The sequence below is a fragment of the Desmodus rotundus genome, chromosome 8 (assembly GCF_022682495.2).
Source record: "Desmodus rotundus isolate HL8 chromosome 8, HLdesRot8A.1, whole genome shotgun sequence".
In the NCBI taxonomy this organism is placed as follows: Eukaryota; Metazoa; Chordata; class Mammalia; order Chiroptera; family Phyllostomidae; genus Desmodus; species Desmodus rotundus.
This window is the reverse complement of record NC_071394.1, coordinates 100,813,457-100,827,150: the sequence shown is the minus strand read 5'-3', so window position 1 is coordinate 100,827,150 and position 13,694 is coordinate 100,813,457. Positions and strand designations below refer to the sequence as shown.

At 46.1% G+C, this 13,694-nt stretch overlaps 1 protein-coding gene across 8 annotated transcripts in view; it reads right to left on the bottom strand.

Annotated features, from left to right (window-relative positions):
* The window catches only part of NMNAT3 (nicotinamide nucleotide adenylyltransferase 3), a 110,085-nt gene extending 99,004 nt beyond the window's left edge, over positions 1-11,081 (bottom strand). For 2 of the 8 annotated variants that reach the window (XM_053929758.2, XM_053929756.2), the window contains exon 1: positions 10,742-11,072. The gene's annotated coding sequence lies outside the window, so the exon portion shown is untranslated. Of the gene's footprint in view, positions 1-9,783; positions 9,931-10,741 lie in introns of those variants that run through there. The other 6 variants (XM_053929757.2, XM_045199842.3, XM_053929755.2 and 3 more) reach the window with 6 other exon arrangements.
* Positions 11,082-13,694: the final 2,613 nt, after the last annotated feature.

Sequence of the window (13,694 nt, the reverse complement as noted above, 5' to 3'; positions counted from 1 at the left end):
TCCAGAAGTCAGATTATGAGGACTCCAATCCAGCTCTGCTCTTGCTATTTCCCTATGTGACCTTGGGCAAATCACTTAAACCTGCTGGCCTGTTTCCTTACCTATGAAATAAATAGGCTGTCTAAATACTCTCTTAAGATTTATTTTAGCAGCCAGTCCGTGACTGTCCGACGATCTGGGGCTTTTCCTTATGTGGATCAGAAAGTCCAGAACCTCATGAAACCCTAAGCTGGTCTGTCCACGCTGACCAAGGCTCAAATACTGACTACAAAAGGGAAAGAGGCAGACTTGGTAAAGGCGTGGGCATCCTTCTCTACCCTGGCTAGACTTTTTCAAGACTTTCATCCTGGGGGCCATAGAGACATGCGCTTACGGGTGCCAGCTGACTGCCTATCTCCAACCCCTTCCCAGCACACCACACAAATCTTAAGTCGACTATTTTCTGCTTTCCTCCCATCCCCAGCTGAGAGGGGAATAAGGATTACGTTAATTTGTACAGTGAACAGAAAATCAGAGTGTGGGAAAATCATGCAGTAAACATATGGATGTGCAGGCTTGTTTGTTGAGAGTCCCCAAACCACAGCAGAAAAAAGGGCCTCTTCTTTGTTTCTTAATGCAGCTTTTATTACAGAAATTTTCAAACATATACAAAAGTAGAGAGATTAGCACAACAAGCCATTTCTTAATTTGTAAGCCTACCACCTCCAATTCAGTTACTCTTCACAGCCTAGAATTCAAACCTGAAGTTACCATCTGTTCAGTCCTGCAACCCTTTGTGTTGAAAACTATCTGCCACCACTGCTTATGGTCCTGGAAGGTGTGTCAATCAAGAAGGCCAGAAAAGTTTAACTTCCTGGAAAATGTGATTGGTCCAGGAGTAAACATATGTCCTTACAGGACAAATCAGAGGCCCTTTTCAATATGGGTGTGGACAAGAGTGTCTTCTTCTGAAATCGGGAGCCAGAAACTTCACATAAACCTGGAGTTGGCATCATCTGTACCTTAGAAAGAGAGGCGAACATCGTGGTAGGAATAGAAGAGAGAGAGAAGGTAAGATTCCTAGTGCCATCATTTGAGCTTCTGGATCCAGCTGGACCTGATACTCTGAGACTTTTCTATTACAGCCTTACTCTAGTTTTGCATAACCTAGTTTGAGTGAAGCTTCTAGTCCTTACAACAAAAAGAATCCTGAACATACACCATGGCAGAGGGCTTTCTTTAAAGCAATGAGCACAACTGTCAATCTTTCTTATGGAAGTTTAAGTTTGGCCTTTTAGTTTAACAAAAACAGTATCTATATTTCTTAAGGAATATATTTCCTAACAAAAACAGTAAAAGTATGTGATCTACAAATACTTCCTCAACAAGGGAAGAATTCTATTTTTATCAGGACAGCAACGCATCAATGGTAACTCAGTACTGTGTGATGACCACCACCCATACCTTCCCCCAACAACCCATGAAGCCAGGCAGAGCAGGGTAGGACCAATTCCAGTTTCAGTGACAGGTGAGGAAGGAACCACACAGGCCTGAAGTAACTGCCCTAAGATATGTGGTTACAAATGAAATGAAAGGAGACGGAGAACAGGCCACTCCAAAACATGTACTCTGGCACCTCCCTCTATTCTTCCTTCTCCTCTCTCCCCTGCCCAGGCCTCCTTTGTACAGTGTGGACACAGAGCTCCATGTGCTGGGCAGTGTAAACATGAGCTGCCTTGGCCACAGCCCATGACCTCTGGGAAACCACGGTCCAGTGAGGGGGCATGGTAAGTGCATGATGGAATAAGATGTGGGGCTCTATGGGAAGAGGACGCACATAACTGGCTGGAGCTCTTGAGGAAAGCCTTCCAGTTTATTTTCTCGCATGGAAGATGGAATAGAAACATTATTCCCTGCAGCAGTCTTTGTAATAGTAAAAGACTGTAAAGTCTGGGCCAGCATCTAAATGCCACTGAATGGGAGATGCAGAGTGAGCCCTGCCTTGCCAAGCCCAGTCAAATCCCAGAACTGTGAGAGAGGATAATTAAATAATTGTTTTCTTTTAAGTCCCTGAGTGTTGAGAAGTAGTTCTTGGTTTGTGCTCTTGTCTTACATTTGGCTTTCCAAGATGGAAGCTTTCTCATAAGCTTAGAACAGTGTACCTATGATCCCCCAAAAGTTGCAGAAATGACCTGGGAGGGACAAGATTTAGTTGTCCTGGTGAAAAGAGAAATAGTCTAGAACAATGAAGCATGCTGACTCTGGGTGCCTGTATGTGATCCACAAGAGGCACCAGCAGGCTGCTGGATACCCAGGTCTGGGCTCCAGAGTGTGTGACGGAGATGAGGATGTAGGAGGTGTCTATGTGAAGGTGAGAGTTAAAAACTAGCAGCAGGGATGAAATCATCCAGGTGGAATGTACAGACAGAGGAGTCAAGGAAAGAACCCTGGGTATGCACCGCTGAAAATGCCAGCAGAGGAAAGGCAGCAGATGGAGAAATCAAAGAACAAAGTAGACTGGAAGAAGGAAAATCCAAGAGGTGGGCATGGTCAGACACATCACATGTTGCACAGAAGAAATGGACAGAAAAAGATCAAAAGATCTGGCAATGTGGAGGCCACTAGTGACCTACAGCAGAGCAGCCTTCCTGAAGGGGCAGGAAAAAAATCTCAATGTATTCCCGTTAATGCAAAATACTTCAACCAAACTTTATAAGACCAAGAGCAACTAATGTTGGACTCCTTGCTTGATCTTCTCAGCAACACTGGAGGAAAAAATGAAAAACACACGATAGAAGGAGGAAAGGGAGGGAGACAAATTGAATGACTACCATCTGCATGACAGAAAGGTGACAAAAGGCATGAGTGATCAAACCAACTGCCTTTTGAATTCATCCTTTTTTTTTTTTTTTTTTTTGTAGAGTGACTAGGAATAATTCTTTTGTCGACCATTCACAGCAGTGACAAGGACAGGTGAGAAGGTATGCACAAGCTCAGGGTGTCCATAGGCTTCACCTGGTGGGCCACTGCTGATGAACCACGGTGGCTGAGCACTCGGCAGAGGAGGATGCAGCTCAGCCTCAGTGAGTGACGCCTGCCATGTGCGCAGGGCCCGGGAACAGGGCCTGAACACCACACATTCACCTTCTCGTTCTTCATGGGATGCAGGCTGAACCACAGCTTAAAGAGAAATGGCCTCATTTCTCTAAAACATCAGGATCATGAATCCTTTCTATACAAATTCTAAAATGCCGTAACTCAAAGCAAATAAACTTTAGCCAGTAAACCCTGTTGAGCTTGCTACATGAACAATTTTAAATCATTCTTGGAGTAAGTCCTTCACTTATAGTGACAAATATTCTAATAGCTTTAATAATAATAACTACATGGAGAATGTTTCTAGACTCTGCTTTATGCCCTCAAACTGCTGTCGTTACTCCTCCTCTGCAGAGGGAAAAAAACAAGCATATAAAATGGATTGGGCCCCACAACACTATCGAGTGAATTAAGCTGAAATGTCAGCACAACCATTTTGTACGCCTCAATTGTGAATAGATATTTTGATGAAGAGCTCACTAAATCTTTAATTGGAGATGGAGTGTGACGATATAAAGGCAATGACTACAAAACATTTATCAGTGTCTAAAGCCATCACTGCAGAAATTCCCTCCCATCCTCTGGTGTTAGTGTCAGTGCGGTGAACCCAGTATTAATACTGAAACACGGCACTGGATGCAAATGAAGTTCAATGTTTTCTCCCAATGAGTTTTTCTGTTAAGATCCTCTTAATGTACTTCAAAAATAACCGGAAAAAATCAAGTTACAACAAAGGGGGAAACAATAAAGAAAAATCCCATTATACACGCAGGTCCTCTTTTTCAGTGTTGGGTCTCAAACCGCATGGCTGCAGAACACTAGCATTCTGCTGCTTCAGTCAAATACCGGTGGTCCATCCCAATTCACAGGGGAAAACAGGGTAATAGTTTTCTTATTTAAGTTTACGTTGATTTTTCATAAGCTTCTGGGGTTGGTTAGTACTTAATACAGCCTTCAGGTTAGTACAAACGGATCTCTGACTCGGCACTGAAAGATGGTCACTTTCAGGTTAGGGCGCTGGCGATGTTCGTGGTGTTCGGGGAAGGACGTGGTGGCAGACACTGTCAGTGCTGTGCCCCAAGCACTCGGGCCTTGACATTTCTGAGAAGCCAGCGTGACTTCCACATGCCAGCATCTGTATCCCTTTGCCTTGGTGCTTCCCCTGGTGACTGCAAGCTGCCACAATTTCTGGAGGATTCATTCCTCCCAGGGGCGGTGTGCAACCAATGAGGGACATCAATGACGTGAACACACCTGGCCCCACACAAGACGGCTAACCCTGGATGGGTGTTCTACACTGGCTGCCGGGGACTCCAAGCAGGTGTAAATTCTGGTAGTCCAAACTGGTGACCTGCTTGATGGTGCGCTCCTCTGCCTTACTATTCTTTCTAGAACTTCCTGGGATCTCTTCCCAAATAAATCACACAGACTCAAATCCTTGTCTCAAATAAAGACACAAGTCATGATTTTCTAATGTTTGGCCAACTGAATGAGTTTGAGAACTGACGTTTTAGGCCATGCCACTGGCCACGGACGAGGCAGCAGAGGATGCACAGGGCTGACACAAGGAGAGTTGGCATTAAAGAACATACAAAGGGGTCCCTGAGGCACTGGGTATGGAGGCCTGAGCAGGACAAGAAGCCAGAGTGATGTGGGCTGCCCCAGGCAATTGCTGACGTATGGTGTGCATGTTCGGGGGCAGAGGTTGATAAACTTCACCAGTGAGACCCCCAAAGGTTGCAAACCCAATCCACCCCCAATACCACCCCTGAGAACCAGGTGGGAACCATGGATGAGAGAGGTTGGCAGAGGGATATGAGGCTACAGGGCAGGAAGGGACAATTGCCTTCATCTTAAAAACTCTGAGAATCCGAGTCTCCAGGGCCAAAGTGAGCACATCTGTGGGCCATTCAGCCAGCAGATGTAGACTATACATGTTCCTCTACCAGAGACATGGAGGCAGGCAGCCAGGCCCAGCTTCAGAAATTGTTGATTGAAAGATTTAATCAGAATAAGGCCACAAATGTTGTGCTCTTAAAAGTGCAAACAGAAGTATCATTATTGAACTTGGCTCATTTGAGGATTTTTTTAAAGTCACAGGGGTAATAAAATAATATAGAAAGTTTGAAATATGTAAAAAAGTTACTCATAATTCCACTGTTCAAATGCAATTCTTATCACCTTTGAGGCTTCCCTCGCAGACTTATTATTATGAATGTATCTTAGTGTAATGGCATTGTGTTCACTGAGCATGTAACAACTTCCCACATTACTAATAATTTCCTATTTTTAAATACTGCATAATATTCCATCAACCTGGTGGTCTATAATTTGACCAGCTTCCTATACTGTATATTTAGGTCATGTCTAAGTTTTCACTATTACAAAAAGCAATGCCTCTTTATACAGTAGTTCTTTTCATTTTTCAAATTATTTTTTTAAGACAGAATCTCAGAAAGAAGCCAAAGGATAGTGGTATTTCAGTGACACCTGAAACTAGCAGCCCTCCTCCTTTTATCTGCAGTCATTTGATTATTCGTAAAATATAAAGTGGTAACATCCATTGGCATTGTTTTTGCACAAAAACACATTAAAGCAATAATAACCAAACGCATCATAAAAGTTACATAAAAGAAGGTCCGACACAAGCATTAAAAAGCAAAGCATTCTTTGATACTAAGCATAGGGTTCATGCCGCAAACACCTATATCTGATTTTTATTTTATTATTTTTTTAAGATTGTATTTATTTATTTTTAGAGAGGGGAAGGGAGGGAGAAAGAGAGAGAGAGAGAAACATCAATGTGTGGTTGTCTCGAGAGCACCCCCTACTGGGGATCTGGCCCACAACCTAGGCATGCGCCTTGACTGGGAATTGAATTGGCAACACTTTGATTCGCAGTCCAGCGCTCAATCCACCGAGCCACACCAGCCAGGGCTATAAATGAACACTTGGAAGTCAGTAATTTCAGGTTAGATTCCTATACATGAATTCATGTAACAGGCATTCTGTCCTAATGATCACCTGCTCATAGAGAAACATCAAGCCTTTTACACTCTGCTCTTTACCTGGCTTGGTGTGATTCCTTACTGACACTGACATTCATTCTCTCCAATATGCAGCGTTTTGGGCCCCAAGTGGGGTTTGTCTGTATCACTTGTTTTCATCATTCTTCCCCCCACCCTCCAATTGCAAGTTCCTTTCAGCGAGCAGACTGGCTGAGAGCAGAGCTGATGGCTGTGGTTAGTATGCAATTAGCCTGAATAGGTTGGTCGGCCTTGCTCACACTCTCTCTTCTGAACACTGGACTAGGTGGGAAGGACTGGAATCAAGGCATTAAATCCCCACACATCCGCCTTTAATATGTTAACTCTGCTTCTGCAAGTCAATTCCAACAGTCCTACCTGGGCTCTGTCCTGCCTTGACAGTTCATTTTATAAGAGAAAGCAAGGGAAAGGGGGCTGATGGACAGGGGAAAGCAGGAAGGAAGACTGACTCTAACTTAAAATCATCTTAGGAGCTCTAAAAACTTCCAGGTTGATGGATAGACACACTTCTTCCTCAGAGCCCACAAGCCTTGTGGATTTCTGCACAGATGCCAGTTCCCTTCCTTTGCTTCGGGGGAGATGGCAGCTCAACTCCCATCGGATTTCTACATCTGAGACTGGTAGGGATCAAAGATGTAGTTTGTCAACAGCTCTGGCCAAACAGATAAAATAACTAATCATATTCAGGCATGAAAAGAGAATGTTTCTTGGGGCTGTTTGGATCACATCTTATTTAAAACCAGCTTTTTAGTGTTATTTTCTCCTTGTTCTTAATGGAACTGAATGGCATTGGAGGTGGGTGTGGCTTCCCTCTGGAGGAGGCTGGCATTGGATGGCCGTGCTGGGATGGCCTGGCTCTGCTTGCAGACAGGTGTTCCCGCCCTCTGGACAACAGCAGTCAGCTTTGCCCTTCTCTCAAATGGCAGGTCACTAGCTACAACAAGATAAAATCTATGCTGGAACCTCACCCCGGGGCACCCAGGGGGATCAAAGGAGAGAACAAACAGGTTCTCAGGTGGGCCCTTGTCACTGAGGAGAGGGTTCCAGCACTCACCAGAAATACCCTCAGAGGTAATTCCAGAGCAGCTGGAGAAGGGCATGCCTGGCAAGGAGCCCACTGGGACTACAGGAAGGCAGCTGCTCCAGGAATCCCAGCCTTAGGGGCAGCTCTGGCCAGAGGCAGGGACAGCAGGGAGGCAAGTGAAATTTTCACCAGGCAAGAGGGCGGCCCCAGAGATGGCATTCCTGGGTGAAAAGAGCAGACAGCTCTCACTTCCAGAAGACGCCACCAACCTCATTCAAGGCACTGTCACCCAAAAGCCTGTCACTAAGAACCTTAAAGTTCCCTGAAGCAGATTTCTCCAGACTCCCACAAGCAATAGAATGCCTTTCCATTCCTAGGTCCTGGCTGGGCGCTGTGGGTCTCTGTGCACGGGAGAGACAATGATGAGGAAATCATGAGTGCACTGCGGCTTGTTAACCACCACCATGCAGCACTGTGCTGCTAAAACACCGGGGCTGTCATCCCGAGGCCTGCCCTGCAAAATGCGATCTGTCCATCTTCACCAGGGACCTATGATAAACGAGCAAAGACAGACACTGGGCAGGACAAGCTACTTTATTTAAGAGCTTCGACAGCCTAAAGTGGTTTAACATAGATACATGGAAGATTTATCTAGATGATAAAATACCTCAACTTAAAAGGCACATAAATTATAATTTTGAGGTTTTTTTCCTTTTAAGATTTCACATACTCAAGTGCTTTAAGTAATGAATGAAATGCACAGAACGCTGACTTCATTTCACGCAACCTGTCTGGTTCCTGTCTGCATGGAGCCTTTGCTTCCCGATGGGGCGGGTTCAGAATCAACACCACCCATCTGTGTCTGCAGCTTTCCATCCCAGTGGAGATCTTTGGGAGGATTAATAAATATAAGAGCAGCAGCTATCATTGACTGAGCACTTCCTAGGCCTTGTGCTGTGCACTCAGAATAGCACTTCGTATATTTGTACATGAGCATTACTGAATACTTAGAACAGCCCTATCAGTTAGGTACGGTGATTCCCATTTTACAGATGCCAAAACGGAACTTTAGAGAGCTTCCGTAACATACACAAGGTCACACGGTAATTTTATCGGACTCCAAAGCTGCGGTGTTCACCAGTAAGCTGCAATGTAAATGAAAAAGCTTGGCCCCTGGCAGGTGCTCAGAAACACTAGTCATCTTTCCCTACCTTCGTACTCCCTTCTTTTAGCGTTCATTATGGGCTCAGTACTCTGCTGGAGGTAGGACCTACAGAATTGGAGCCCGAGCTCCCAGACCAGGCTCAGGCAATTACCACATGAAGGTGGGGGTCAGGGGCAAAGGAGACCCACACCCAGCTGTGGGTTAGAGACACAACCAGAATAAGGCAATGTTGGATCTTTTTCAACCCTAGCTTTACCCCATGACTTTTACTGTGTTTTCTTTGGCCTGAGTCTTGTGCAGCTGCCCAGGAAGCCCGTTATCATGCAGAACACGCCTTTTCTCCTGACTGGGCTGATGCTTTCTGGTGAAACCACTGCCACAGATAACCCATCTTGCCTGCTTAATCACCCTGCACAGTCCCTCAGAGCCATCCTTCACCCCCACCTCTTGCCCTCCTCCTGCCTGCCTCGTCTCACCAGTTTTTGCCCGGAATAAGGCATTTCTTATTCTGGACGAATAGCAGTTATTCCTAACGATAGCAGCAGCAGTAGTAGTAACTTCCTACACACTGAGGGCTGCTCTGTGTGTTTTAGTTACAGTAACTCATTAAATCCCCATAGTAACCCTCTAAGTAGGCACTATTATTATTCCTATTTTAGTTCATTTAGGGGAAGAGGGAAGAATTAGTATTTCTTCAGGGCAAACTATATGCCAAACACTGTGTTCAGCTTGCACAATCAGACCTTAAGTGACCTGTCCAGGGTCATTCACAGAGCTGGGAAGTAACAAGTAAGAACTTGAACCCATGTCTGTGACTGCCAAGCCTCAAGCTCCTCTCCTTCTTTCCAAGTCTGGCACTGCCGGGTTTGCAAGGGGAAACGAAGACTGTCTTTTCTCCCTCTCCTTCCTGCACCCTTCCATTACTATCAGTTTTTTCGTTTTCATTTTTTTTTCTCATCACCACCTACAAATGGCGCCAGACTGCTGTCTCAGCTGTGCTCCCTGACACTGAGCCTCCCAGCCACTTTTCATGGAGCAAATCCTGTCTACAGCAACAGTGTCACAGAGCCAAAGAAGGGAATGGGGATCGTTCGAGTGAATAAAATACACCAAACAGTTGACAGGTGTTTCCCGAAGCCCAAAACTCTCTCCTAAATTCCTGTGGTTTCGAGATCTCAGGGGTTCTCAGTGAGATGATTTCTGGGCAATTTTAGGGGGTGACACTTAATAAAAGTAAGGAAGTAACTGATGTTCAGTGGAGGATTGTGAGCCTTATGTTCTGCGGGGGCTCAGTAACAAGTGAGGCTTTCTGGGAAATGGGCATCTGGCTGGAAGCAGAGGGGCCTTCCCAGGCCAGGTCAGAGGGCTTCTCTGGGGTCCTAGAACACCAAGCCCACCAGGCTGCAACGCAGTTTACTTCAGGTGGCCCACCCCACATGAGCTCCAGGAAGGCAGGGCCCACGTCTGATTACCTGTTCAATCCTCAGAGCCAGTGTGAAGTGAGCGCCAGTGACATGTGTCCAGAACAAATGACCAAACCAGTCATCATTTTAGAGGACAGGCTGTTTGGGAGACGACGACAAGGAAACAGGACTCAAAGAGAGGGAAGTGAGTTTGCTCAGAGGCAGCACGCTGCTTATCAGAATCAACATCCTGCGCCATCCAGAAAGTTCCTCCCCTTGACTTTTCCCGACTGCACCTGGAACACTGCCAAGTCATTTTGCACTGCACCCTTCAGTCGTCAGTGAGTAGGGACAGCCCCATCTTACAGAGGAGAAAGTTAAGGAACTTCCTTTCACCCTAGTTTTCTGCAGGACAGCCCCGATGATCTTCCTGTCCTCAAACGGGTCACATTCTCTCTCAACAGAAAGGTGTTTGCTCTGCTGTTCTCCACCCTGGAATCCTTTGCAGCATAGAGAAATTTGAACTCCGGAGTCCTTTACAGGTGGGGACCTCCTGTTATGTGCTCTCTCAGCACTCTGAATTTCTAGCCTCACTGCGCCCATCAGTTTTAACTTTTACTTGAGTGGGTCTTGCCCACCAGACCGTGAGCTCCACAGTGGCGCTCACCACTTGCGTTTGCCCACAGCCGTGTGTCTCCGAACCTTAGGTCGGTGGCGGGCGGGCATTCGGTGGCACACGATAAGAATCTGTGGAATATTCATTTGTATCTGCTAAGTGCTGAAGGTGGGATTCAAACTCATGTCTGCCGACCTCGGGTCAGAACCACAGGAGTAACGGGGTTAAGTTTGACGACACTGAGGCAAGAATGCCCGGCGCGAAGGGGTAGAAGAGAAGTGTTTTGGGGTCACCGGGGACCCGTCACCAGGCTCCACACCCTGCCACCACCTGTCGCCCAGGCGTCCAAGTTTCGGCGGACTCCCGCGAGGGCAAAGGCGGGCTGCCCGGGGCGGCCCTGGCTGCTCTTACCTGCGCGTCCCGCGGCTCCTCAGAGGCGCTTGGCGAGCCTTGGGGAACTTCCGGGGACTGGGACATCGGCAGGGCAGAACCAGGGCTCCCGGCCCACGCAAAGCCCTGCACTCTAGGCCGGGAGGGCGGACAGCCTGGCCTCGGAACGCCCCCGCGACCAGCCCACTGCGACTCAGCGCTGGGGGGGCGGGTCTAAGACGATCTTGACCCCGAGCACCCGCGGCTGCCGCTCTGGGCGGAGTCACAGGAAAACTTAACTCTAAGCCCCACCCCCATCAGTGGGGGCGGGCAGTAAGGAGACCTGGTTCTGCGCCCCGCCCCTTCACCCCTAGCCTCCGATACTCGTCCCACCCCTATCCCTGCCACCGTAGCGTTTCCTTTTGTTTCATGTTTTGTATTCCATTTTATTTCATATTTAGTTTTGCTTTAATTTTAAAGATCAAATTAAAAATAGATGTTAAAGTAATGCATGAGCACTTTTTACAAAATAAAATTTTCTAAATGTTTTTATAATGAAAGCAACAGGCCCCTTTCTCTTGCTTTCCACACACAGCCCTTTATATCAATTCCTTCGTTTAGTTCTTCTGGTGGTCACCCCCTTGTTGCTAGAAAAAAATAAGCTTACATAGCGATTTCTTGATTTATCTATTGACTTTCTGCCATGTTAGATGAGGATTTACTCTCTCTCCGTGGCCCTGCCTCCCTTCTCCTGACAAATTTACACCTCTGTTCTCAAGTCCTGCCCTGGTGAGCTCTGAGACCTCAAACAGGGAGTGGATGAAGGTTTTCTGGGACCTGAAGTTATAAAATGGGGGCGGGGGGTGGAGAAAGGCTGTTTTAGAAAGCCCTGCAGAATTGAGGCTTGCAAATGAGCATTTTACAGGGGTGTCCAAACTTTTGGCATCTCTGGGCCACACTGGAAGAAGAGGAGTTGTCTTGCTTGGGCTGCACATTAAATCACAAACACTAACAAAAACTGATGAGCAAAAAAAAAGGTTTAAGTAAATTTACACTTTTGTGTTGGGCCATGTTCATAGCCATCCTGGGCCACAGTTTGGACACCTCTCAAAGGGAAGCAATCACAACAAAATCCTGGGGTCTCGGAGATCCAAGTACCTATCCTCTGAGATCTTCTTAGGTAATTTACTTCCTGAATTTGCTTCCCCAGTATGACCTGGCTGCCTTTCCCCACCCAAATCCCTCCATAAATCTCAGTCCTCTCAGGGGTGGTAGGGTGAAGGTCAAGATTCACCCGTTTCTGCCAATAGGATTTCTGGATGGAGTGAATTGGAGTGCGCAAAAAACAGAGACATCAAGGGTTATGTCAAGGTTTTGTGATTGCTGCACACATAATGCCCAGCTTTTTCTAGCATTGGTGACAAATTGTTAGTATGGAGAGTGTTTTATAGAGCTGGCTCTGAACCCCTGCCTGTTCAGCAGATTCTCACAGTGCTCTCAAGAGGTTGGCTGGGCAGGCACACTGTCCCCACTTTTAGGAGGGCCCATCCATGTTCCTCTTTTATCAGCACAGGGGGTCCATAGCTAGCACCCAATAAATGCCCAGGTGAAGGTGCTGGTCCATCCCTCCCCACTCAGACTGAAGAAGCAGTGTCCATGACCTCTCTGAATCCCCTCCTCTCAGGGAGTTTAGCCTTTCCCCTTCATTTTGTCAACAAAAGTTTGCTGCCACCAGTGTAATGTAAACAGGAGTCCCCAATCTGGAGTGCAGAAAAACGAGAAACTTTATTCAGCTGAACAGTTTGCAAACTTAAGAAATGCAGGCTCAAATGGAAAAGGAAAGTGATCTCTGCCTAGACAAAGGAGAGGCTAGATTTTATAAAGAAAGTTTCTGCTTTCCTACACAACTGGTCCATTTTTATACAAATAAGGAATTCAAATTTACATAGTCTGATTGGCCCAAATAGCACTATCATGATTGGTCAGCTTCACACATTCTGATTGGTTGTTACGGAGTCACTCTGATTGGTCAGTATGTATGCAAATGAGGATGTAGCTACACAATTCCAATTGGATGAGGCAGGTCTTGGCCCATTGGTTGAAAGATGATTCCAGGAACTCCTTTGTAATTGTTAGCTTAGATGTCAGGAACACAGTGCAGAGTGCATGAAAGGCCTCTGTAGCATGGCTGTTAGACTCTGGATTTGGACGCAATAGCCACAAAGAGTCCTTCCTGGTAGATGTATTCCTTCCCAAGGTCCACATATTGCTTTGCTTCCCTTCTCTTCTGCTCTTCCCTTGACTAACTCCTGAGGATCAGGGACTTGGGAGTAATTCCAACTTAGGGTATGATATTTGCCTTGACAAGGTGACCTTAGGTGAAGTCACTTTACCTCTCCAAGCCCCATTGTTTTCTCTGAGATTGGAGGTAATAACCTCTACCTCTTGGGGAAGATTAAGTGGCTTAGCATCTATGTATACAGGGAAAATTTTTTTTTTCACTTTTAAAACTATTTTTTAACAACTCAAAGAATTTTAAATATGGGTCAAATTTATTGTTCTTCTTTGTCATTGCCTCTGGATTGTGTATCATACTCAGGCCATTATCATTCTGGGATTTAAAAAAATTCAAGGATAATTATCTTTGGATGTTCTCTTACTGGTAATTCAGTTTGTCTCCCAGCAGAGTGGGAGGCTCATGAGAAAGATTAAGGACTTCTAAGAATCTGTGTCTAGCTTGTTGGTTCCACAGGCTGAATCAAAATCAAGGGTTAATTCATTCTGTGTCTGGGCGCTGATTCAGGGAAGGAAAGGCTGGACGCATGGTTGCTTCTTTTCTTGGATAGCGAAGACTAGCTAAACCTTGGTCTAGGGTGAAACCTGGCTTCCTGGGCACAAAATAGTGTCTCTTAGTGGTAGGAGGTGAAAATAATGGCTACACTTTACCTAATTTAAGTGGGAAAGGGGTAAGTGGATGTGGTTGAGAAATCTATTC